We start from the raw sequence: 27,831 nt of genomic DNA, 5'->3' as shown, positions 1-27,831 counted from the left end.
TCCAAGAGCAACACATGCTAATCCAAATGTAGATTTTTTTCCCTTTAAATGACACTGTCTCTTTCTCTCTCACACATAGGCTAGTTATGAACACCTTAGACTTTTAAGGATTGTGCTTTATTTTTAAAGTTTGTGGGTGAGAATCGTGCAAAAAAAAAAAATCCCTTATTTTGGGGATGGATTCCGGGAAAACTCCCTTATTTTCAATGTTCAATGTTGACAGCTATGATGTAACTGTTTTGTGTTGTAAGTGAAAATCGATTATTTCTCTTGTTAAAACAAGCACACTGACAAGATAAATGACTACGGTCTAATCTTACTTCTAAAAATCTGTATTGATAACATGATACGTTTAGAAAAGCATCACAAAACACAGCAGCTAAATGACCATTGATGAAACTCAAGAACAATAATACTGCAGACGTCTAATGTTACTTCAAAACAAAAACAAAGAAAAACAAAGGTACTGCTAAACCATGACCATCATGTGTTTTAAGAAAGTACTTTATTTCTATTAACGATATTTACAGCTTATCGAAATGCTCTGTTCGTCATCTCCAAAGATAGAAGGAATTTACCCCTCATTCAGACGAAGTTGATCGGCAAACCCTTCTTTATACTGGCGGAGGTTGTTGAAGTTGGAATGCTTGAAGTGCTTCGGGTCACTACATCCAACAACCGAACATTTTGACTTGCCCTCTCGTAATTTATGCATCATTGAGCTTGGACTTCAAAATCAGAGCGAGAAATCAAAATGGCGGATTGCTCGAAGTGTTGGGCCTTATTTGTCAGTTCCGCTGCAAATACTGTGACGTAATTGTTCAAAATATGTCATAGATAACAGAAAAATCGGAACAGGTTGAAAAAATATGACCAAAACAGAATATAAAGATATAAACAAAGCAGCTGAAGAGAATAATTTCAACTTTTCTGTACTTATAAACACTCCAAATTTAAGGGCTAAAAAAGTGGATTCAGCATGACTTGTCCACTTTAATCAGGAACAAAACAAGTTGCTGTATTTATGAGTGAGTCACTCAATAATTTACTCTACCAATTTGTTCAAATTAACAGCACTGATTAACTCAAGACAAGCATGTTGCTTCCTGCTTCGGCTTTGTTTATTAATATGTTTGTTGGTGGAGCAAAAGGGGACAAAGTAACTGGCAACAAAAGGTATAAAATGCAAGTTAACGTTAGCTTTTTGTTTACTGAAGTGGTGTGAAGTCATTCAATTTATTTTATTAATTTTGCATTATATCTTGTATGTGTCATATTGCTTATAATGTGTGTGTGTGTATTACTATCATAAAAATATTGATCTATGAAAACCATAGATTTCTGTCAAAATTAGGTTACATTAGGCCAGTAATTGCAAAATTACAAAAATAAATCAAGGAATTTCATTTTTCCAGTTTTCACAATATAGTTATGAAAAGTATGAAAGTTTGTTCATCAGATTACATTAGATTTTAGTGAGCCGGGCATAGATTTATGCCAAAATGGATTAATAAAACACCCTTTTTATGTTTATAGATAAACTAGACGAGCACAACTGGAGGCTTTTCTTTTTTCTCTTTTTAATCTTTGCTGCTAGTGCAGATTATCAGATGAGATCGAGGTCCTCGGTACCCCGTAGACGTTTTAAAATGAATGAAAAACTTGACAGCTCCCAGCTGCACATGACCAATGGAAGCCAGTGTCTAGACCGAGCAGCATCCAGGCCTGGCAGCGCAACGAGGAAAATCCAGAGATGACTAAGCACAACAGCCTGCCAGCTTTAAACTGCTGCTGGAGGACTATACATCCAGCTCTCACATGCTGGAGCTCTGTCACCTCAGATTTGCTCACACGGTGCATGTAAATTACATGTAGAATTTCCACTGATTGGCCTCATTCTTCCTAAAGTGGCCCAGATCCTTCTTTGTTAGTGAGGATTTGACTGTTTATACGGAGGTCAGAGACATGGAGAGAGAGCCAGTGCAACAACACCCCCTTAAGGAGCATCTTTTTTGTTTATTCTGTACAGGTGGTGTAGGGAAAAGAGAGAGGACTGAAGGAAGGTCTCCAGAGTGTGCCGTCAACACTAGGTGTCAGGAATCTTTGCTTGAGAAGGAGAAGCAAGATGGCTCTATTCTGCAGCTTGAAAACCTCTCCTGGTTTGTTAGACAGTTTTTCAGCTCCTCCTTGGGTGTCGTTGTAGATCTGTGGCCAGTCAGCGTTGCGTCTCCATACCACGCCACTCTCAGCCAGTTCCGTTAGGACTGTCACTCCACATTAAGTCGCTTCTCTTTTAATCTGCTGCTGTAGGGTAAAATGCAGTCATCCTTTTACATAAGAAATTTGTTCTTGTAGAACTTTGACTGCTTCATCCACCCTTGTGTGATTCACACAGTCTGTTCATGTGACTCAAGGACAGCGCTAACCTTTCCCTTCAAGGACTGTGTCCTTCCACGGTCTCTAAATTTACTAGAGCGGTCGATCTTGTTTTGTTGCAGCACGCAATCGTGTTGGTCCAAGAGTTGGGCTCTTGATTTATGAATTGTGCATCAGTTTAATTTTTTTTTATTAGCTGCCTACTACTACTACTACTGTCCCGGCATGTCAAGGACAGTAGAAGATTTTTCTGTCTGCTGTTTTTGCGTTGCCCTTCACTGTGATTCTCGTTGAATGCAAATGAGCTTTATACTCCCTAGCCAATACAGTGGTCATTTCCTTGTGTAATTAGAATTAGATTGAGAGCAAATGTAAATATTTTACAGCTTACACTAGTGAAAACTAAATCTATTTAAGCTGTAATGCTATGAGCACACAATGTCATTGTCCCTGTAAGCCGTAGTAATGGTTTTACTTTCAGCTGATTATCTGAAAGATTGTTTACCCTCCAACTGTCACTGGAGCTTCATTTGTCAATCTTGAGTTTAGTTTGCCTGCACACAACTGAGTTTTTTTTTTTTTTTTTTTATGGAAGTCATTGGCTTTGTCTTCCATCAACTGTTTGGTTACCCACATTCTTCAAAATATATACTTCTGTGTTCAGAAAAAAAGAAAAACATGATGGTTTTGAACAAATGAATGGTCAGTAAATTACATAATTTTCATTTTTTGGGTGAATTGTTCCTTTAATTGATCAAAGGTAAATACTGTAGATGTTCATTTTTACAAAAGATTTCTGTTTCAAATAAATTCTCTTCTTTTAGACTTTCTGTTCATCAAAGAATCCAGAAATTATTATTGCTAATAATGTTATCAATAATATTATTGATAGAAATGTTTCTTGAGCAGCAAATCAGCATTCGAGTGACATTAGAGTGATTCCTGAAGTATCATGTGACACTGAAGACTGGAGTAATGATGCTAAAACATTCAGTTTTCATAAATTACTAAATGTATAATGTAATGTATAATGTCTAATTCATAAATGTATATATTCAAATGGAAAACAGTTAGTTTAAGTAAACTTTCAAAAACATAAAAAAACACACAAAACTGTTGAGTATAATTACATAGAACACATAATTACATACATTTTTGCTGCTATAAAAAAATAAATAAAAGGAACTTGTTTTATTCCAGTGGTATATGCCATAATCAGCTTCAGAAGAAATAACCATGAAGCATGAACGCTAAAAAATTTAAATAGTTTCAATTGTTAATGTATAGGCCTACATACATTTATATATAAAGAGGAGAAAGAAAGAGAGAAAGACAACTGAATAGTGCGGGAAAAGGATATCATTATTACAGAACCAATGAGTATTCAGTTCCATCCATCTGCAAGGGCAGAGGAGAGTGCGCTGGAAAGATTTATAGGAAATTTCACCTTTCCGCATTTCCTCTGAACTGGAGGGATCGGTCCGGAGCCTTGTGCTCCGTGATTAGAATCTATAGGAAGAGAGAAAAGGTCAGAGGTAATTTAAGTACAAAACCATGGTGAAACTAAACATTTTGGATAAGGTTGGCAAAATAATAGATTATACTATTCTGCCCCCTTGTGTTCACTAGAAGAGAAACATGCTTGAGTTGTCAAATAACTGCAGGTTGCACAGCTAATTACAAACTTATCTCTCGGTTATACAGCCTCCCGAAAATTAATGTGCTATTTTTTTTTCTTCTTCTTCAGTGCAGACCTGACTCAGTAACAAAATTGGTTAACGTTCAAAAGTACAAAATTGTCTCTAAATTGAAACCAACAAATATTGCCATGAATGGCATTGCAAAAATACAGTATACAAAATTATATTATTAATATGACATATACAGGCTAAATAAGGAGTGTTTTAGGTTTGCATAATGATGTATTAGCATTAGCCATTTTACCGAGCTGAATCTGAATTTGCTGTGTGTGCATTTGACATCAAAATACAGGCTATTTACAACAAAATATAGTTTGATTGGAAAAATATCTTGATGGTAACAGCAAAACATATTTCTGAAATATAATGGCTATTGCACCACACAATAGCCATGCAAGGAATACAACACAAAACTTGATCAATATACAATAGCCTACTCACTTTTTAAATTATTTTATTCTGTTTAACTGCTTAAGTGGTAACCTAAATTAGCTTAAATAAGCTGTAAAATTATACTGAGTACTCCTAAAAGTATTGTGCACTCTGAGAAAAAAAAAAGGGGTTGATTGGGGTTCTACATAAATAATATAGAAATATAGGCATTTGATGTATTTCTTTGATTGGGGTTCTATTCTGTTATGTACGGCATCTACACGTTTTCCAAAGTGGACCATTTAGGCTGCTTCATTAAAAACGTGACATTTAGACGTTTTTTTTTTCGGTGTGGATCGAGGCAAATGAATCCTTTTCACCTTGAAAATAATAAATGTTTTTTTTTTTTTGCATTTTAAATAATAGAACATTTCTCAGTGATCTTCAATAAAACAAAATTTCATTTTTCTCGGTTTAATGAAAACCAGGTCATACCCAGATAGCAATGAGTCGGCGGGTCGCCGGCGGCGCTCCGGAGGCAGTAGAAGTGTCGTAATCGCAAACACGTTTGACGGCGGACCGCCGGCGGCAGCCGCTTTTTAAAAGCGTCTGCCGCCTTCCTACCGCCTTCGTTCCGCGGACGGCCCGCCGGCCAGCCGCCGTTCCACCGCCATTATACCAAAGGCGGACCTACAGCGGCCCGTCGGAGGCAAACGCTTTTTTTCGAGCGCGCTGACCGCGGCCCGCCGCTTATTGCACTATATATTTATTTATTTAATTTAATATTTACAGCATGCAGTTTATCAAGAATAATGATTGCTCAAACCAGACAAATTTTCATTTGACATTTTATTTCCACATTTGAAAGTACAGTAACTGTCATTAACCTGTTAACTGTCACCCCTCCTTTTTTGAATAGACATGAAAATGCACATTTCGAACTTAAATGGTTGTAATTCAAGAATGCTTTGGAATATAGACATATGATTGGTCTTGTTTTAAAGAAGACATTTGGCAGATTTTTGTAGAAGTGAAATAAATTAAGAAAGTGAAACAGAAAAAAAGTTATAGAAGTTTGAGTTTATGGAAATGTACAATGTAAAAATATTAATTATTCATATTTTACATAAAATATATATTTTCAAAACCTGGGCTACTCTAAAATGGCAGAAAGATCAAAGCCAAAAATCTGAACAAGTTGTGTTTCAAATTTTAGGTTGATATCTCAAAAAATGAGCTTTCAGTAAGATTTTGTTTGAGCGCAGTACCAAACTTTTTCACTAGGGCACAACCAGACTCCATTACTGCCCATATAAGGGCGCCTGCATGTCCATTCGTGTTTTAAGTGATATGAACCATTATTTTCACAATTTTCATACAATTTCTGAAGTAGAGATCCTATTCAGAAGAAGCATGGGAAGTTTGGCAGATTTTGATATTAATTGAACCTATAAGAAACACATACAAAGAACACGCATGTAAGTCATAGCTAGCTGACACGTCACAAATGGTGAATTTATTATTTTTTTCTTGATATTTCAAACATTTCAGACCTTTTTTTTTCCAAAATAATTGAATGGATTCTATCTTTTGAACTTTTGGCATGAAAACAAACTGAGGTATCTACCATTTTTTCATGATTTTTCATGTTTACTGCTATTTTAAAATAAAGGTCTGAACACGCCTTATGAGTATGAAAATATTCTTGTTTTATATTGATAAATTATGGCTCCTCTGTAATATATTTTGAAAATCAGTCACCAAATATGGAAACTAGAGATTGTAAGCTTTCAAATGATATATAGTTTGTCAATATTATTTAAGGTATTTACTAAGATATTATTGTTTTAAAAATATAGTGGCAAACGTCCCACCTGTGGGACGGTGACAGACAATGTCAGATCGCTGAAATATAACAGAAAAATACAAATACACACAGCTTTCCAATACATTTTTAGTTAAAAAACACTGTGTGTCTATATATATATATATATATATTATAACACTTACAATACATGCTAATAACATAAAGAGTTCAGCTCTGGGATGAAAAGAATTACCAGTAAACACAAGTAATGAGGATATTTGGTACCAAAGAAAGTGAAGGACACATGCTGACCTGTGGCACAAGGATTTACAAGCTATATTTAACAATAGAATAAGAGTTAAGCACTGTGACAGAATGAAGTAGAATATTTGGTACCAGGTAATGTGCAATTTCAAGTATCAGAGGTATGAAATAGCCTAGTATTCCAAGCTATTTTTAATAGAATAACAGTTAAGCACACTGATGGAATTAAAGTCGAATTTTGGTACTAGTTAATGTGCAATATCAAATATCAGGCATGAAACAGGATTTGCAAACTATAACAGGCTATGCACGATCGCTTCCGGGTTTGTCTCAGGACGCCCAGTTACATCCGGTGCTGCGTCAGAAGCCGGTTTTGCATTAGGTGGAGATAGTGGCAAGTTACACTCACTGTTTACAAAAAATTCTTGCGGTTAACGATAATGATGTTAACAACACTGTGAGGAATTGAAAAGTGAAAGAAAATGAATTTTATTAAAGTTTTGCCGCTATATACTTTGCCTGCAGAATGCGCTTGTGGAAGTAAAGAAGCTGGCTGAGATTCTTTCGGACATACGTCAGCAGGGTTCGTGCATAGAGCATGTAGAATCGTTAAGCACTGACGAAATGAAATAAGCCAATACTAAAGTCACGGCAAGTGGAATATTTGATACCAGATAATGTGCAGAAATCAAATATTAGATGTATATTCTAGGATTTACAAGCTGTATTTAAATAGAAGAGTTAAGCACTGTAACAAGCCTTTTTTAGATGTCTTGAAGTTACTGTCTGCAGGATAAAAAAAGGCTTCCAGTTGTCAAGTGATGCTGGGGTGTCAGTAGTCAGCCTAGGTTTAAGGGGTCGGCTGTGGGTCCCACTCAGCGGTGCCTTTTTCCACCTGCACAGTCAGATGCTCCTTTCAGGTGATGTGTAATGTTAACCTGGATCGCCTCATCAGTGGCATCCTGGGTCGCCGGGTTCTTTCGGATGGCTCCTGTAGAAAATAAAGATCTGTCATTCCATTTGAAAGGCATAAAGTCATACACATCTACTTAAATATAAATATATATATATATATATATATATATATATATATATATATCCAACGTACTTTGAACAATGGTCTTCAGGAACATGTCTCTAAAACATGCTTTATCACCAGACCAGGTTATATTGATGGAACGGTGATTAGAGAAGATACTCTGAAGCATTCGCCACACGGTTGTCTTTAGGTCCCTGAAAAAAAAGTTTAACAAATTACATTTATCTGAAGCTTCTCATAAATTTAAAATGTAAGAGGGTGTGGATTCATACTGTAGAATATGCTGTGTACAATCTTAATTTTACTTTTTAGAAAGAAAAAAAAAACTTTTTTTACACTATTGCGATATAAACGAAATCAGAACACTTACAAATTGTACATGGAGCTCTTTATCCTGCCTCATACTGTTGTCAAGTAATGCCAAATCTTCCTGGGTGTCTAGTGGGAGTAACAGATCCCCTGGCAGGGATAACTCAAAATGATGCAGCATAGAGTCCATTTTGTTGTCCATGCTGCGCACAACATCGCCCAAACTCTCCAAGACGTCTGCACCTACTGGGGTTCCCAGAATAAAAGAATAAAGTAGTCAGTCCAGGTCCCTCAACTACTAAACTATGAGTTATATCTAGTTCTACTACATGTGCAGATGGGCCCCGTTGGGAATTAAACCAACAACCAACGCTTAAGTTGTTTGCAAGTTGTACCTGATTGCCCAGTGTGAGCAAACATCTTCAACATTATCCCAACTTGCTTCGCCTGCTCTTAAAGTGAGCCGCTGTCATCTGACGCTACAAAATGAAAGGCATATGGTAATTTTGGACCTACATCACACACAAAAAAGTTAAATTTAAGAAAGAGTGCATATTCTCACCTGCTGGTGCATTGCTTTTTCCTTAGGGTTTGTTTTTCATTCTGGAGTCTCTGTAAATCTGCAAAAAAAAAAAAAAAAAAAAAAAATTAAATACAACTAAAGGCACTGTTTTCAATACTGTTAAAACGATGGACACTAAGACATATACCTTCATAGCAGAAAACTTAATGCTGTACAAGAGGTGCCGGGGGAGTCCAAGGGCCAATAACTGAGCGATGACTGTCTATTGTTTATTAAGACACCCATGCCAAGGAAGTTTTCAAATGGGAAGCATGATATGTTATCAAGGACACCATACTTTTAGGCATCTTTTCTGAGGAGGTGCACCAAACCAATCCAGGCATTTTGTATGTCACATGTTCTTTTCCATAAAGCTTGCTGCAGTGATCAAAGAGAACCAATATTAACCACTATAGCGTGCTAGCTAGCCTACATTGTGAACTGAACTAAATACTAGTTCGGACAAACAAAATAATTTGCACAACCTATATACATTATAATATATTATTATACAAGTTATACTTACGCAATACGATCGAGAGAACCTCTCGTAAGAGAACGAGAAAATGGCTCGTTTATTCGTTTTTTAGTTCAAAGACAAAAAAACTAATAAATGACTTAAATTCGTTTTCTACACGTGGGCGGTCCTGAAACGCCCCCATCAGCCGTCGCTCCGGTCTGTTCAACAAAATAATAAGTGTTTATATTCGCACTATTTTACCGACTCAGATGCGGAGTTGCCCAGTGCCTGCGTGACTCGCCATTGACATTAATGGAGAGAAGTTAGCTCCGGCTACAGTGTTCTTCCGCAAGACACGTGCAGAGTCTGCAGACGTCACACGCATTGCACACGAGGGTTAGCTATAGCTACATTGCACACATTGCACATTGCACACGCGCTAATTACGAATTCCCGAATTAAGGCATTTAGAATGAAAATTTCTCACGAAACAGCGTGCCCCTGTCTTTTCGTCGAAAAACGTCTTTTCAGCGGTTAGATGAGAGTAATCGCTCGACTGAGGAAAAGGAAATTATTATATAAAACGGTAAGGAGGGTGAGATTTCTGATTTTTGTTACAACTATAAACTTTGATAACGAAAAATCGGTATTAGCTTTTATTATAATCCTCTAATCTTTTCAAATGTAATGCATACATTTGAATGTTTAATGATGTTTAAAAGATGATGCTGATAGATAGATAGATAGATAGATAGATAGATAGATAGATAGATAGATAGATAGATAGATAGATAGATAGATAGATCTATCTATCCATCACACAACAATGACACAACAATGTGTGTTTTCTCGATATATTACAACAACCCCTACAACAATGTGTCCAATTGGAGCTTAACCTCAGACAAATAGGGATGGGTCAAAATGTTGTCCAAAAACTATTTTATCTAGGGGTAGATCAAATGAATTACAATATTTATATTATTTAAAAAAAATGAATGTATATAATAATATATAATAATATAAATGCATATTTTTGTATATTAATATTATAAAAAATATTTTAAATGTATATATTAAAGCTAGGGTATACGATTTCAAAGATTGTTCATTATTAATATCCTCATTTATATGCTGGTTATGGTTATATAGTACAATCCTAACAATATGAATAGAAAAAAAAAAGAATGAAAAAAAATGTCATTCAGTCTATTGGCTGTACAGCTGCAGAGAACTTGACAGGTTACATTGGTTAAACTGCAGCTGTACAGCCAATAGACTGAATGAAATTTTTTAATTCTTTTTTTCTATTCATATTGTTAGGATTGTACTATATAACCACAACCAGCATATAAATCAACTCCTCTCATCAACTGCTGTCATCCAATCACCAGGTCCACTTGAAACTTCGCCTGGCGCTTGCATCTCCATCCGCACCTGACCCGCCGCCTGCGCGCGCAGCAGCACCAGCAGCAGCAGCCCCAGCAGCAGCAGCCCCAGCAGCAACAGCAGCAGCAGCAGCCCCAGCGTCAGCAGCCCCAGCAGCAGCAGAAGCAGCACCAGCAGCAGCAGCAAAGCAGCAGCAGCAGCAATGCAGCAGCAATGCAGCAGCAAAGCAGCCCTTTTCAGAGACACCCCTCGCTGCAGCCTGTAGCACGATGACGTAGCTGGATGGTCCAATACATAGTGGAGACTGTAACGTAATATAATCGCTTTTAACAATTTAGATTGTTTCAAAGCAACTTTACATAGATAGGCTATGCATAATTGCATATAATTTAATGCAACAAAGATTGTTTTGGCTTTATAGCGGTTCGTGAATAATCTTAGGCTATTTCCAGCTAAAGTTTTAATTGATTCATTTCTGTCGAAATGATAATTTGTTATTAAATTAGGGGACGACACCCCTAATTTCTCTCTAAACAGACTTTAAACGCGATCCTGTGATAAACGCTGATGGCACATGCACATTAAGAATAGCTTGTTTTCACGTGACGTCATGCCACTGCGCTGCCATGGCGCGAAATGCAGATGGAGGGCAGGAAGTGAATTTCTATATTTAGGAAGCACTATAACACACTCAAAATGCCTATGTTTTGCTTCGTTTATGGTTGCTCAAATCGATCAAACCACGAGGAGTTTTTATCGTGTGCCAAAAGTTGTTGTTCATAAGAGGGGAAAATACAAGAAATTGACAGAAAAACACCGGAGAAAAAATGCCTTGCAAACCTACGTCTGCGGTCGGGAGGAGCCGAATGGGAAATGCCTGTGTGTGTACAGTGATCACTTCGTCAAATGTGAGTTAATACATTGTATTTAAACACCTGAATAATGTAATTATAAGCCACATAAATAACACTTTTGTGGCTGTTTGTGTAATGTACCAGTTTCCGAACTTTGTAAAGTTAAAGTATGTCTGTAAGACGAGTTAGTTGCTAATGTCTACCGCCTCGATGGCAGGCAAATCTCTCAATTCAGTTGAAAATCGGTCCTCTACATAACATAAGGATCACGTCCAACATATGTTTCGATTTTCTGTTGATATATTTCTCTTGTAATAGCGTCTAAAGTAGTACATTACGGATTTTCCTCCATCTCGTCCATTGCGCTCTTCACTCCTTGCCCTCCATCTGCATTCCGCGCGTCAACACAATCACGTAACTGCAAACCATCTATTGATAGTTATTGTAGAGAGTTGGTGAGCAATCGCACATTGATCTTCCAAGAATAGCTACATTTAAATATAAATGGTCACTCACTAGTATGGAAGTTATTTTCAGAGCTTTCAGAGTAAAACATAAAAAAAAAAAATAATTGTGACTTTTTCCTTACAATTGCGAGTATAGACCATTTCAAAAGATGTAAACAACACTGGTCCAGAAGCACTTCCTGTTTCAGTTTTTTAACACTACATAAAAGCTGGGATAAAATACAACCAACAGAACATTTGAAATTGAATCAAAAAGTTAAAAAAGGATCTTTAAGATGTTTTCTTTACATGTGAAATAAAGAAAACAGTTACAAACTGAAACAGGAAGTGTTTCTGGACCAGTGTTTACATCTTTTGAAATGGTCTATACATTTCGCATACTGACTTTCTTAGAATTGTGAGATATAAATCAGAATTGCCTGAAATAAAGCCTCAGTCGCATGTTATAAAGACAGAATTGTGTGAAATAAAGTCGCAATTGTGTGCTATAAAATCATAATTCTGACTTTTTTTCCTTGCAATTCTGAATGTATAACATAATTGCGAGTTTATATCTCCCATTGTGAGTTATAAAGTCAAATTTTAAGGGTAAAAAAATCTGGCTACTTATTTCTTACCTCAGAATAGTTCAATATCTCACAATTCTAACTTTATAACATGCAATTGCGACTTTATATCTCCAAATTTGCATATTATAAAGTCAGAATTTCAAGTAGCCTTGCAATTGCTAGTTTATATCTCATAATTCTGACTTTAATAACACGCAATTGCGACTTTATATCACGCAAATCTGACTTAATAACACACATTTGCGACTTTATATCACTAAAGTCTTACTTTATAACCTACAATTGCGACTTTATATAAATTCTGAGATAAAAAGTCTGACTAGTAGTGAGATAAAAAGTCGCAATTACCTTTTTTATTTCTCACTCTGTGGCGAAAACAAGCTTCCAGACATGTCTCACTGAACAGCAAATTAAGAGGAACATGTAGGCTTTTATTTAGGTTTTTTTCCCTACATCTGACAATATTTATTTTCCTGATGCTGTTATTATTTTAGCATTTTCCTTTGAATGTTTACTGGTATTTTAAGATGTTTACAGTTGTACCTTTAAAATTAGAGACAATTAGACTACTTTGACATTTTTTGCTTCCAATCAACAGCAAATATGAATAAAATAAAATTGCTTTATTTTAAAATGTTCTATATACACGCATTAAAAAAAATACTTGCGGTGCACATGCTATTAATCTATCAAATGTTGGTTTAAAATCATGTGATTTAAAATTTAAAATAACTTTGCATGTAGCCTATGTAGAGTGAATCTCGGATAAGCATCCCATTTATGTAAATAATTACTTATTCATCAATAATTACTTATTATTATTTAACAGTACTATACTACACAGGTTTGAACATCATCTCAGTACAATATTGAGCTTGCATATCACTTAAGATCAATGCATGTGAATTATAATCCTGAGATTGGCACTGCGCATGCGTATATGACGTCACCAAAACACACCTCCATCCACTACGTCAGTGTTTCCCAACCCTGTTCCTGGTGGCACACCAACACTGCGCGTACAGAATCAGGTGTGTTTGATTAGGGAGACAAAGAATACACACAGTGTTGGTGTGCCGCCAGGAACAGGGTTGGGAAACACTGCACTACGTATTGGACCATCCAGCTACGTCATCGTGCTATAGCGAGGACCTCTTGGCAGCAGCAGCAGCAGCACGGCTGGCTGGTCTGTCTGTCTGGCTCGCTCGTCTGTCTAGCTCGTCTGTCTGGCTCGTCTGTCTGTCTGACTCGCTCGTCTGTCTGGCTCGTCTGGCTCGCTCGTCTGTCTGGCTCGCTCGTCTGGCTCGCTCGTCTGTCTGTCTGGCTCGCTCGTCTGTCTGTCTGTCTGTGTGTCTGTCTGGCTCGCTCGTCTGTCTGTCTGGCTCGCTCGTCTGTCTGTCTGGCTCGCTCGTCTGTCTGTCTATCTCGCTCGTCTGTCTGTGTAGCATCAGATCAGCAATGGATAAAATATAAACGACAGCAGCAAGCGGCCCCTGCTTGCCCCTACTGTAAAGTTTGGACGAAAGAGAAAGTCTATAGAGGAAAGAGCAGAGATTAAAAAAAAAATGTAACGCCGGACTCTAAGTAGGATTAATACAGGGTACACAATTAACCGTTGGAGGAAGCTTCAGGGAGATCTGGGACTGAAAACCGAAGCTGACTTTTATGTTGTGACGTGTGTTACATGAATAGATTTTTATCAGTTTGACAACCTGCTCATGCTGCCGGTCGGCATTGGCAATGTTAGCTGTTTAGCATCGCCTATCACGGGTCAAAGTAATTATATTTCTTGAAGTGCTTGAATATTTTTCAGTATGCCTAGCGGGTTTCTGTTCGAGCCGATCAGAATTTGAACAAGATGCGCTGTGTGCAGCTATAACAATTAGTCAAAACCTTAGCAGAACATTTCATGTGTTGCTAGTCTTGCGTTGACGTGAACTCAAACGTGACATAGCTCAGGGATCAGGTAGCACAGAGAGGAGAGGTGTGTGTGGGGGGGTGGGATGAGTTTTTTTTTTTTAAAACTTCCCTACAGTCTCAGGCTTTCTGGAATGATTTTTAACATCGTATACCATAACTTTAAACAGTTATAAATAAATATATATATATATATATATATTTTTTTTAATTTTAACAACATAACAGATTTTTTTTAAATAAATATATATTATATAACACATTCTTTCCATTCTGACATTCAGTTTGGAGTTCATGAGAAATTGAACAGGTGTTTCAAATTCTGATTTGGTTACTTTTATTCAACTAGCAAGTTTTTTCTTTATTCAAAATGACACATTTTCTCCTAAAATATAATAAGATGATGTACAAGAGGCATCATTGTGGAAAAAATCTTTTCTTTACATTTGAACAAAAAGTGACAACGCTTGCTATAATTGCTGACCAGCTTTTTGCATGTTTCCACTGGTATTTTTCCCCATTCATCTTTAGCGATGAGCTCCAACTCTTTCAGGTTGGAGGGTCTCCTTGTAATTATCCATATATACACATACATTAAGACAACTTAAGGACTTGATTATGACGCCAAGTTTAACGTCCCTGGGTGAGGCTGACTCTACACCTGGTCAATATGTGCTTGAGAGAACCTGGCCTGGAGCAGTGGGCACATCCTGGATCTTCACCCAACCACTGATGGAGATTGCTAGGTGTTGGAAGGACATCATATGTAGCCCCGATGGTAAAGCTGATACGTTTTGCTTCCATGCTGCACAATTCCTTCCAGCTGATCCTCCTCCCCGCCCCCCCCCCCCCCCCCCCCCAACGTGTCCACTGTCCCTGTTTACCAAAAGAAACTGCCTTGGTCCACCTTGCTACTTCTTCCTGTCAGTGTATTTCTTCCACCACCAATTACTTCCTTTCTGATGCCGTGGCTCTATTACAGGCTGGTGGCCTAGTTGTTAACCCAAAGCCTCCCCTTCCCTGCTGGACATGCCCCACTATGTCCGCAAGTCTGAGAGTGGCTAATGCCTCTTCCACCGCACTGTGGTCAGTGCAGTGATGTCATCCATAAAGACTCTGAGGGGAGGAAGACTTGTGCCCGAATTAAGCTGCTGCCCACCAACTACCCATTTTGATGCCCGGATGATGACCTCCATTACCTTTGTAAATGCCATGGGTGAGATGGTACGTCCTGCCATGATGCCAACCTCCAATGATTGCCAAGACGTGGTAAAATCAGCTGTGGTAAAGCAGAACTGCAGGTCTTGGAAGTAGGATTTAACCAGGGTTATAATGGTGTCCGGAATGTGAAAGAAGGTGAAGGCAACCCACAGGAGTTCATGGGGCACTGACCCAAAAGCGAGGTCCAAAAAGACGACATGGAGGTCCTTTTTCCTCAACTTTGCGGTCTGGATCTGGTGCTAGATCATGCTAGAGTGTTCCAAGCATCCAGAACAGCCTGAGATTCCTGCTTTCTGTACTGATGTATCAATGTACTTATTCCTTTGAATGTATTCAGACATCCTTTTAGCAATGTTGCTGAAGAAGATTTTACCCTCTACATTTAGAAAGGATATTGGCCGAAACTGGCTAATGTTCTCCGCCTTCTTCTCCTTTGGGATCAGGACCCCTCCTGCCCTACGCCATACTTTGGGCACAATCTTCCTCTGCCACACCGTTCTCATGAGCTTCCAAAGAACCCTTAGGACACGCGGTGCATTCTTGTACACCTTGTATGGGACTCCATTAGGACCTGGGGCTGATGCCGCCCTTGCCCGTTGTACTACCTTTTCCACTTCTCTCCAGGTCGGAGGACCAGTCTGCATCTGATGATCTAGAGAGTTGATTGGTGGGATGTCTGGTGGAATGGTCATCCATTCATGCCGTCTTGGATCAGAGTGTGTCGCTTTCAGGTGATCTTCAAGGTCTTTCCTTGCTGCCTTCAGAAATCCACTTTTCTCTCTAGTGAAGAGGCTTTTCAATCAAGCTGATCCTCCTTTTCGCCACAGCCCCTCCCCCCCAACGTGTCCACTGTCCCTGTTTACCAAAAGAAACTGCCTTGGTCCACCTTGCTACTTCTTCCACTCGGTGCATTTCCTCCACCACCAATTTCTTCCTTTCTGATGCCGTGGCTCTATTCCAGGCTGGTGGCCTAGTTGTTAACCCAAAGCCTCCCCTTCCCTGCCGGACATGCCCCACTATGTCCACAAGTCTGAGAGTGGCTGCTGCCTCTTCCACCGCACTGGTTGGTTTTCATTTGCAGCCTGCCACCAAGGTTGGTGCATTGTTACTCACCATTGCATCACAAGAATCCATCAGTGTCATCTGGAGTCTTACTTTAGCACATTTGAATTCCTCCGTGAAACTGGTGAGGGGCAGTTTGAGGGCGCTATCTCTGTAGAGGCCTATTAGGCATTGAGGCACGCCAAGCTATTTCTTGATGCGGCCTGATTCCTCTTTCCAACTTCTCCACTGTTGAGATTGGGACCTCAAAATGGTAAGTGGCCACAGCACTCGGGGAAGAAGGCCAAATTGTAAACACCAGGCCTTCAGTCTTCCAGGGAGCTGAGTGTTGTTGATGGCCTGGAGCCCACTTCTGATTTCTTTCCGCAGCTGCTGTACCTGATCTTTATCCTTCAGGCTGGCGTCATACCACCTTCCAAGGCTCTTAACAGGCTGGTCAGACACTGTTGGGATGGGCTCCTCTCCAATGAAGAATCTGTAGTCGGAGAGCACTCCCTTGACAATAAAGATGCTACGTGACTTTGATGGCTTTATCTTCATTCGAGCCCAGCTGATGTTCTCTTCCAGTTTTAATTCCAGTTTACATTTAGAAAGGATATTGGCCGAAACTGGCTAATGTTCTCCGCCTTCTTCTCCTTTGGGATCAGGACCCCTCCTGCCCTACGCCATACTTAGCTATTAAGGAGCTTAGGGAGAGGAGAGGACGCTGGCGTGGCTTGTTCGCCGCTTCTCCGTTTCTCTAACGTTAACCACAATAAAAATAAAAATAAGTCTCTGCAACCGTTTTTTGTCACGGTATATATAGTATAACGTTTATCGATCAGTATTACGTTCAGAGGGTTATTACTAGTGCCGTTGCTCACTAGTAAACTTTGTGGATTTGGATGTGTTCTGTACGGATTCCACCGTCTCAAGCGGCTGTCTACCTACCAGTTTTCCATCGCAAGAGAATTCCCGTATCTGTCCATTACGCCTGTTTTCCGTGAGGCTTTTTCCCGCTGTCAATGATCGTGAGGTGTCCATCCGGAGTCACAGTTGTCTGCTTGCTGTGTCTGGTGATTCTCCTCTGCCCATCACGGGCTTTGCAAATGGCTAACAGACCACTCTCCACGATCGGCATAATGCTGAATTATTCCGCCATCCAGCTGAAGGAATTCAACATCTATACCACTCCATCGTGCAAATCAGTCATAAAACAACTTGGACTCCTTCGCCGGCCCCGTTATATTCACAGAAGTTGCCGTCGAAAGTTTGTTTTCTCCCAGTCTGATCGCAACATCTCATCCCTCCTGTCTCGCGTGCGCACCGTCGCATCTCGAACACGTCATCAGGGCCCTGCCACTCCCAGGACTAGTAACGCCGGAGTTGCCATGACGATACTACCCACTGATCAGGTTGGAAAACGTGGAGTGGATCTCAGCCTACTTCGGCCAATCCAGAGACTCACTACTACATCAAATATCAAGATTGAACTTTTCAATGCACAATCCATCACAAACAAATCTGGCCTCATACATGACCATATATTGGAAAAGTGTTTGGATATGATGTGCATCACAGAAACCTGGCATCAACCAGAAGTTTATTCTTTTCTAAATGAGACCTGTCCTCCTGGCTACTGCTATTTACAGAAAGCCCGCAGCACAGGGCGTGGTGGCGGTCTGGCTGTCATCCACCAAAGTGATCTGATCTTGTCCAGTATAACCCTGCCTGAGCTGACTTCGTTTGAATGCCTTGCATTTAAATGTCAGCACCCTCTCTCCACGACAATACTTCTTATTTACCGGCCACCCAAACCAAACCCATCTTTCATCCCAGAGATATCCAATCTTCTTTCAACCTTCTGTACAATGTCTGCCAATACCATTGTACTAGGAGATATGAATATCCATGTTAACTCCTCCACCTGCCGTTTCGCTGCAGAATTCCTCCAACTACTTGACTGTTTTAATCTGACACAACTTGTCGATGCCCCCACCCACACCAGGGGCCACACTCTTGACCTAGTCATTACAAACTCTGTTTATCTCAGCAATCTCTTGGTGTATGATTTGGGAGTTTCCGACCATAAGGCCATCTCCATGGAAATGTCTTCACCGTCCCCCTTCACCAAGCCCAAACGCCAAATCAGCTTCAGAAACTTGAAAAATATCAACCATGAGACTATGACATCCGACCTTCAGCATCTCCTCTCTGCAAACTGCTCACAACCCACAGATCTAGTGGACTATAACAATAACACCCTCAGAAGCATTATGGATCTCCATGCCCCGGTCAAAACCAGAACGGTCACTTTTGCCCGTTCGGCCCCCTGGTACACTGATGAGTTACGGAAAATGAAGGCGGCTGGCCGTGTCATTGAGAGGAGATACAAAGCCACAGGTCTCTCTGTGCACAAGCTTGCTTTTAGGGAACACCAAAAGGTCTACTCAGTCACTTACAAAGGCACAGTCTCATTTCTACTCAAACGTCATCAAGAATAGTCCCGGAAATTCCAAACAACTTTTCTCTACCATAAATCATCTGCTCAAACCACAAACCCCCTCACTTATAGAAACTACAGAAGAGCACTGTAATGATTTTCTGGACTTTTTCAAAACAAAAATAGACTCAATTCATTCTACCTTTCCTGGATCCTCAACACTATCCACCCTGAATTTTCCCTCACAGTCTGCAATCCCCGAGCCCCTGCACTGCTTCCCAGAAATCACACAGCAAGAGGTTGAGAAGATAATCAAAAGGATGAAATCTACCACCTGTGCCCTCGATCCTTTTCCTACATCTCTACTGAAAATAAACATATCTGTCCTAAGCCCTCTTATCACCACTGTGATAAATGACTCCCTCCGGTCCGGCAGAGTTCCACCTGCCCTAAAAACCGCCATGATCAGACCACTTCTCAAAAAACCCACCCTCGATCCAGATGTTTTTGCAAATTACAGGCCCATTTCCAATCTCCCATTCCTCTCCAAAGTACTGGAAAAGGCTGTTGCCGCCCATCTAAATGAACATCTTAAACACAGCAATCTTTTCGAAAAATTCCAGTCTGGTTTCCGCCATGCCCATAGCACGGAAACAGCCCTGGTAAGAGTCACAAACGACCTACGAATGACAGCTGATGCGGGTTCACCATCACTCCTCATACTACTCGATCTGTCGGCAGCTTTTGATACAGTTGACCATGGCATACTCCTAAATCGTCTACACCAAACCACTGGAATTACTGACACTGCTCTTAACTGGTTTAAATCATACCTCACTAACAGAACAGAGTACATTTCACTTGGAAGTGCTAGGTCCCGGCAACACACAGTCACCTGCGGGGTCCCCCAGGGGTCAGTTCTTGGCCCTATCCTCTTCATCACTTACATCATTCCTCTTGGTCACGTCATCAGCCGTTATGGAGTCTCATTTCACTGCTATGCGGATGATACACAACTGTATTTGAAAACGGAAACAAACACCACTGCCAACTCATCGACATCACTTCCATCTGCAACACTTACCGCCTGTTTGGAGGAGATAAAGGTGTGGATGAAACACAACTTCCTCCAGTTAAACAGCTCCAAAACAGAGGCAATTCTTGCTGGCACTCCACATCAAATCCAGTCCTCCCCCATAACTGGCATTACTATCTCTGGTCATGACATTCCCCTCTCCACAACTGTCACCAATCTTGGTGTAAAATTGGACCCACAACTCACATTCGAATCACATATCAAAAACGTCTGCAAGATTTCTTTCTACCATCTCAGAAATATCGCAAAACTACGTTCCACACTCACCCTAGCTGATGCCGAAAAACTGGTCCACGCATTTGTCTCCTCCAGACTGGACTATTGTAATGCACTTTTCATCGGGATCCCAAACAAAAGCCTGCAGAGACTACAGTGTGTTCAAAATAGTGCTGCAAGGATCCTGCTGAGAGTGCGAAAATACGACCACATCACACCCATCCTCCATTCACTTCACTGGCTTCCTGTCTCCGCTAGGATTGAATATAAAGTCTCCCTTCTTACCCACCAGTGCATCTATGGAAACGCCCCCCCATATCTGAAAGAACTACTCACACCTCTAACAACACGATCCCTCCGTTCATCAACGACAAACCGTCTACTCCTCCCCAAGACTAAGCTCAGCACCATGGGTGATCGGGCTTTCTGCTCTGCCGCTCCTCGGATCTGGAATGCCCACCCTGACCATCTGAGGGCACCTCAAACTATTGAGACTTTTAAAAAAGGACTAAAAACTTTTCTTTTTAGCAGAACTTTTGACTTTTAACTTTTGGCTTTCATGATCTTAAACTGTAGCACTTTGAGATTTGCTCTAAATGTAAGGTGCATTACAAATAAAATTTATTATTATTATTATTATTATTATTACTTTCGGCACAATCTTCCACTGCCACACCGTTCTCATGAGCTTCCAAAGAACCCTTAGGACATGCGGTGCATTCTTGTACACCTTGTATGGGACTCCATTAGGACCTGGGGCTGATGCCGCCCTTGCCCGTTGTACTACCTTTTCTACTTCTCTCTAGGTCGGAGGACCAGTCTCCATCTGATGTTCTGGTAAGTTGATTGGTGGGATGTCTGGTAGAATGTTCATCCTTTCATGCCGTCTTGGATCAGAGTATGTCGCTTTCAGGTGATCTTCCAGGTCTTTCCTTGCTGCCTTCAGAAATCCACTTTTCCCTCTAGTGAAGAGGCTTTTCAATCCAGCTAATCCTCCTTTTCGCCACAGCCCCCCCCCCCCCCCCCCCCATCAACGTGTCGACTGTCCCTGTTTACCAAGAGAAACTGCCTTGGTCCACCTTGCTACTTCTTCCTGTCTGTGTATTTCCTCCACCATCAATGGAGCCACCACGACCTTCAGTCTTCCAGGGAGCTGAGTGTTGTTGATGGCCTGGAGCCCACTTCTGATTTCTTTCCGCAGCTGCTGTACCTGATCTTTATCCTTCAGGCTGGCGTCATACCACCTTCCAAGGCTCTTAACAGGCTGGTCAGACACTGTTGGGATGGGCTCCTCTCCAATGAAGAATCTGTAGTCAGAGAGAACTCCCTTGACAATGGAGATGCAACGTGACTTTGATGGCTTTATCTTTGTGGCGAGGGGTGCGTGGTTTGGCGAGATCTGCAGTGGGAGAGCGGGGGCGGAGCCAGGCGGTGAGTAAGCGGGTCAAGTTCAAATGAGGAACACCAGTCTGTGATTGCAGTAATTGGCGTGAGGAGACCGCATATAAGCGGCCCGGGCTGACAGCGGGGGAGAGAGAGACTGGGAGCTTGTGCACGGTCGGAGAAGACGCGGAGATCGAGAGAGTGAACTCGAGCGAGAAGCTGTAGTCAGCGGAAAGAGTTGCATTGTGTTTCTGTTTTGCTTTCTGTTGCTTTTATTTTGAGTTAAGCTATTTTGAGCGCCAAGGGCGCTGTAGGAAGAGTACAAAGCCTGAATAAAGTGCACGAGCACCAGATATCGCCGACCCCCGAGCACGCCACCATCTGGTCCTCTGCCAACTGGATGGCCTGGTCCAGCGACGTCGGGCGGTGGCACTGGACCCATTGGACAGTCTTCTTTGGGAGCCGGGTCGCGAACTGCTCCAGTACCACCTGCTCCACGACTCCCTCGACGTCGCGGTCCTCGGCCACCAGCCATCTGCGGCACGCGACCCGGAGCTGTTGCACAAAGGGCCGACCGGACTCGCCGAGCTCCAATGACCGGAACCGGCGCCGACTTTGTTCAGGGGTCCGGCCGACCCGCTGAAGGATGGCGCGCTTCAGATCTTCATAGACCAGGAGGTTCTGGACTGGCAGTTGTTGAGCGGCCATCTGGGCTTCCCCCGATAACAGCGGGATCAAGCGCATGGGCCAGTCCTCTGCCGGCCATTTCCCGGCTGCAGCCGACCTGTCAAAGAGGTCCAGGAATGCCTCCGGGGTCATCCTGGGGACCCATCTTATGGAGAGGCATGGCTGCGGCCACGGCCAGCGATGTAGGGCTTCGAACCTCCTGGTCCAACCAGCTCCGGAACTGCTCGCGGTCCTCCTTCTGGTCCTGGAGGAGCGCCTCGAACCGACGCTGTTGCTGCTCCTCCATCTTGAGCAGCGCCTTCTGGTGTTGTTGATGGAGGCCCGCGAGCGCGTGGATGACCTCCGCAAATGCGGTTGGCATGGACTGCCTGGTGGCGGCTTCCCCTTCCATCCCGGGTTTCGGCACCAGTGTGACAAACGTTCAGGTTCAGTGTGGAATGGGGGTGATGGAAGGAGACACAGGGTCGGCGATATCTGGGGCTCGTGCACTTTTATTCAAGCTTTGTACTCTTCCTACAGCGCCCTTGGCGCTCAAAATAGCTTAACTGAAAATAAAAGCAACAGAAAGCAAAACAGAAACACAATGCAACTCTTTCCGCTGGCTACAGCTTCTCGCTCGGGTTCACTCTCTCGATCTCCGCGTCTTCTCCGACCGTGCACGAGCTCCCAGTCTCTCTCTCCCCCGCTGTCAGCCCGGGCCGTTTATATGCGGTCTCCTCACGCCAATTACTGCAATCACAGACAGGTGTTCGTCATTTGAACTTGACCCGCTTACTCACCGCCTGGCTCCGCCCCCGCTCTCCCGCTTCAGATCTCGCCAAACCACGCACCCCTCGCCACAATCTTCATTCGAGCCCAGCTGATGTTCTCTTCCAGTTTTCTGAGCAATTTCCTGGTACATGGAGCAGTGGTGGTCAGTGTAGTGATGTCATCCATAACGGCTCTGAGGGAAGGAAGACGTGTGCTTAAGTTAAGCTGCTGCCCACCAACTACCCATTTTGATGCCCGGATGATGACCTCCATTGCCATTGTAAAGGCCAAGGGTGAGATGGTACGTCCTGCCATGATGCCAACCTCCAATGATTGCCAAGACGTGGTAAAATCAGCAGTGGTAAAGCAGAACTGCAGGTCTTGGAAGTAGGATTTAACCAGGGTTCTAATGGTGTCCGGAATGTGAAAGAAGGTGAAGGCAGCCCACAGGAGTGCATGGGGCACTGACCCAAAAGCGAGGTCCAAAAAGACGACATGGAGGTCCTTTTTCCTCACTCTTGCGGTCTGGATCTGGTGCCAGATCATGCTAGAGTGTTCCAAGCATTCAGAACAGCCTGAGATTCCTGCTTTCTGTACTGATGTATCAATGTACTTATTCCTTTGAATGTATTCAGACATCCTTTTAGCAATGATGCTGAAGAAGATTTTACCCTCTACATTTAGAAAGGATATTGACCGAAACTGGCTAATGTTCTCCGCCTTCTTCTCCTTTGGGATCAGGACCCCTCCTGCCCTACGCCATACTTTGGGCACAATCTTCCTCTGCCACACCGGTCTCATGAGCTTCCAAAGAACCCTTAGGACACGCGGTGCATTCTTGTACACCTTGTATGGGACTCCATTAGGACCTGGGGCTGATGCCGCCCTTGCCCGTTGTACTACCTTTTCCACTTCTCTCCAAATCGGAGGACCAGTCTCCATCTGGTGTTCTGGTGAGTTGATTGGTGGGATGTCTGGTGGAATGGTCATCCGTTCATGCCATCTTGGATCAGAGTGTGTCGCTTTCAGGTGATCTTCCAGGTCTTTCCTTGCTGCCTTCAGAAATTTACTTTTCTCTCTAGTGAAGAGGCTTTTCAATCCAGCTGATCCTCCTTTTTTGCCACAGCCCCTCCCCCCCAACGTGTCCACTGTCCCTGTTTACCAAGAGAAACTGCCTTGATCCACCTTGCTACTTTTTCCTGTCTGTGTATTTCCTCCACCACCAATTTCTTCCTTTCTGATGCCGTGGCTCTATTCCAGGCTGGTGGCCTAGTTGTGAACCCAAAGCCTCCCCTTCCCTGCTAGACATGCCCCACTATGTCCGCAAGTCTGAGAGTGGCTGCTGCCTCTTCCACCGCACTGGTTGGTGTCCATTTGCGGCCTGCCACCAAGGTTGGTGCATTGTTACTCACCATTGCATCACAAGAATCCATCAGTGTCATCTGGAGTCTTACTTTAGCACATTTGAATTCCTCCGTGAAACTGGTGAGGGGCAGTTTGAGGGCGCTATCTCCATAGAGGCCTATGGTGGTTAGGCATTAAGGCACTCCAAGCCATTTCTTGATGCAGCCTGTGATTCCTCTTTCCAACTTCTCCACTGTTGAGATTGGGACCTCAAAAATGGTAAGTGGCCACAGCTCTCGGGGAAGAAGGCCAAATTGTAAACACCAGGCCTTCAGTCTTCCAGGGAGCTGAGTGTTGTTGATGGCCTGGAGCCCACTTCTGATTTCTTTCCGCAGCTGCTGTACCTGATCTTTATCCTTCAGGCTGGCGTCATACCACATTCCAAGGCTCTTAACAGGCTGGTCAGACACTGTTGGGATGGGCTCCTCTCCAATGAAGAATCTGTAGTTGGAGAGCACTCCCTTGACAATGGAGATGCTACGTGACTTTGATGGCTTTATCTTCATTCGAGCCCAGCTGATGTTCTCTTCCAGTTTTCCAAGCAGTTTCCTGGTACATGGAGCTGTGGTGGTCAGTGTAGTGATGTCATCCATAAAGGCTCTGAGGGGAGGAAGACGTGTGCCCAAGTTAAGCTGCAGCCCACCAACTACCCATTTTGATGCCCGGATGATGACCTCCATTGCCATTGTAACGGCTAAGGGTGAGATGGTACGTCCTGCCATGATGCCAACCTCCAATGATTGCCAAGATGTGGTAAAATCAGCAGTGGTAAAGCAGAACTGCAGGTCTTGGAAGTAGGATTTAACCAGGGTTATAATGGTGTCCGGAATGTGAAAGAAGGTGAAGGCAGCCCACAGGAGTTCATGGGGCACTGACCCAAAAGCGAGGTCCAAAAAGACGACATGGAGGTCCTTTTTCCTCACTCTTGCGGTCTGGATCTGGTGCCAGATCATGCTAGAGTGTTCCAAGCATTCAGAACAGCGTGAGATTCCTGCTTTCTGTACTGATGTATCAATGTACTTATTCCTTTGAATGTATTCAGTCATCCTTTTAGCAATGATGCTGAAGAAGATTTTACCCTCTACATTTAGAAAGGATATTGGCCAAAACTGGCTAATGTTCTCCGCCTTCTTCTCCTTTGGGATCAGGACCCCTCCTGTCCTACGCCATACTTTGGGCACAATCTTCCTCTGCCACACCATTCTCATGAGCTTCCAAAGAATCCTTAGGACACGCGGTGCATTCTTGTACACCTTGTATGGGACTCCATTAGGACCTGGGGCTGATGCCGCCCTTGCCCGTTGTACTGCCTTTTCCACTTCTCTCCAGATCGAAGGACCAGTCTCCATCTGATGTTCTGGTGAGTTGATTGGTGGGATGTCTGGTGGAATGGTCATCCGTTCATGCCGTCTTGGATCAGAGTGTGTCGCTTTCAGGTGATCTTCCAGGTCTTTCCTTGCTGCCTTCAGAAATCAACTTTTCTCTCTAGTGAAGAGGCTTTTCAATCCAGCTGATCCTTTTCGCCACAGCCACACCCCCCCCCCCCCCCCCCCAATATGTCCCTGTCCCTGTTTACTAAAAGAAACTGCCTTGGTCCACCTTGCTACTTCTTCCTGTCGGTGTATTTCCTCCACAACCAATTTCTTCCTTTCTGATGCCGTGGCTCTATTCCAGGCTGGTGGCCTAGTTGTTAACCCAAAGCCTCCCCTTCCCTGCTGGACATGCCGCACTGTCCACAAGTCTGAGAGTGGCTGCTGCCTCTTCCACTGCACTGGTTGGTGTCCATTTGCGGCCTGCCACCAAGATTGGTGCATTGTTACTCACCATTGCATCACAAGAATTTATCAGTGTCATCTGGAGTCTTACTTTAGCACATTTGAATTCCTTCGTGAAACTGGTGAGGGGCAGTTTGAGGGCGCTATCTCCATAGAGGCCTATGGTGGTTAGGCATTGAGGCACGCCAAGCCATTTCTTGATGCAGCCTGTGATTCCACTTTCCAACTTCTCCACTGTTGAGATTGGGACCTCAAAAATGGTAAGTGGCCACAGCACTCGGGGAAGAAGGCCAAACTGTAAACACCAGGCCTTCAGTCTTCCAGGGAGCTGAGTGTTGTTGATGGCCTGGAGCCCACTTCTGATTTCTTTCCGCAGCTGCTGTACCTGATCTTTTTGCTTCAGGCTGGCGTCATACCACCTTCCAAGGCTCTTAACAGGCTGGTCAGACACTGTTGGGATGGGCTCCTCTCCAATGAAGAATCTGTAGTCGGAGAGCACTCCCTTGACAATGGAGATGCTACGTGACTTTGAGGGCTTTATCTTCATTCGAGCCCAGCTGATGTTCTCTTCCAGTTTTCCGAGCAGTTTCCTGGTACATGGAGCAGTGGTGGTCAGTGCAGTGATGTCATCCATAAAGACTCTGAGGGGAGGAAGACTTGTGCCCGAATTAAGCTGCTGCCCACCAACTACCCATTTTGATGCCCGGATGATGACCTCCATTGCCATTGTAAAGGCCAAGGGTGAGATGGTACGTCCTGCCATGATGCCAACCTCCAATGATTGCCAAGACGTGGTAAAATCAGCTGTGGTAAAGCAGAACTGCAGGTCTTGGAAGTAGGATTTAACCAGGGTTATAATGGTGTCCGGAATGTGAAAGAAGGTGAAGGCAGCCCACAGGAGTTCATAAGGCACTGACCCAAAAGCGAGGTCCAAAAAGACGACATGGAGGTCCTTTTTCCTCACCTTTGCAGTCTGGATCTGGTGCCAGATCATGCTAGAGTGTTCCAAGCATCCAGAACAGCCTGAGATTCCTGCTTTCTGTACTGATGTATCAATGTACTTATTCCTTTGAATGTATTCAGACATCCTTTTAGCAATGATGCTGAAGAAGATTTTACCCTCCACATTTAGAAAGGATATTGGCCGAAACTGGCTAATTTTCTCCGCCTTCTTCTCCTTTGGGATCAGGACCCCTCTTGCCCTACGCCATACTTTGGGCACAATCTTCCTCTGCCACACCGTTCTCATGAGCTTCCAAAGAACCCTTAGGACACGCGGTGCATTCTTGTACACCTTGTATGGGACTCCATTAGGACCTGGGGCTGATGCCGCCCTTGCCCGTTGTACTACCTTTTCCACTTCTCTCCAGGTCGGAGGACCAGTCTGCATCTGATGTTCTGGTAAGTTGATTGGTGGGATGGCTGGTGGAATGGTCATCCGTTCATGCCGTCATGGATCAGAGTGTGTCGCTTTCAGGTGATGTTCAAGGTCTTTCCTTGCTGCCTTAAGAAATCCACTTTTCTCTCTAGTGAAGAGGCTTTTCAATCCAGCTGATCCTCCTTTTCGCCACAGCCCCCCCCCCCCCCCCCAACGTGTCCCTGTTTACCAAAAGAAACATCCTTGGTCCACCTTGCTACTTCTTCCTGTTGGTGTATTTCCTCCACCACCAATTTCTTCCTTTCTGATGCCGTGGCTCTATTCCAGGCTGGTGGCCTAGTTGTTAACCCAA

The 27,831-nt window shown here is 42.8% G+C and overlaps 1 long non-coding RNA gene across 4 annotated transcripts; it reads right to left on the bottom strand.

Annotated features, from left to right (window-relative positions):
• Positions 1-5,332: 5,332 nt before the first annotated feature.
• LOC120480296 (uncharacterized) lies at positions 5,333-11,546 on the bottom strand. 4 transcript variants are annotated; one of them, XR_016169666.1, is made up of 7 exons: positions 11,466-11,546; positions 8,578-8,807; positions 8,430-8,487; positions 8,263-8,346; positions 7,929-8,113; positions 7,628-7,752; positions 5,333-7,510 (listed from the first exon to the last, which is right to left on the bottom strand). It is a non-coding gene; the product is annotated as an uncharacterized LOC120480296 (long non-coding RNA). The 4 variants fall into 4 exon arrangements; XR_005623074.2 differs by having other exon boundaries at positions 7,929-8,110; XR_016169667.1 differs by lacking the exon at positions 11,466-11,546 and adding an exon at positions 8,956-9,890.
• Positions 11,547-27,831: the final 16,285 nt, after the last annotated feature.

Source organism: Pimephales promelas, chromosome 9 (genome assembly GCF_988280905.1).
Source record: "Pimephales promelas chromosome 9, fPimPro1.hap1.1, whole genome shotgun sequence".
NCBI classification, from domain to species: Eukaryota; Metazoa; Chordata; class Actinopteri; order Cypriniformes; family Leuciscidae; genus Pimephales; species Pimephales promelas.
This window is presented reverse-complemented; position numbering and strand designations above follow the sequence as displayed.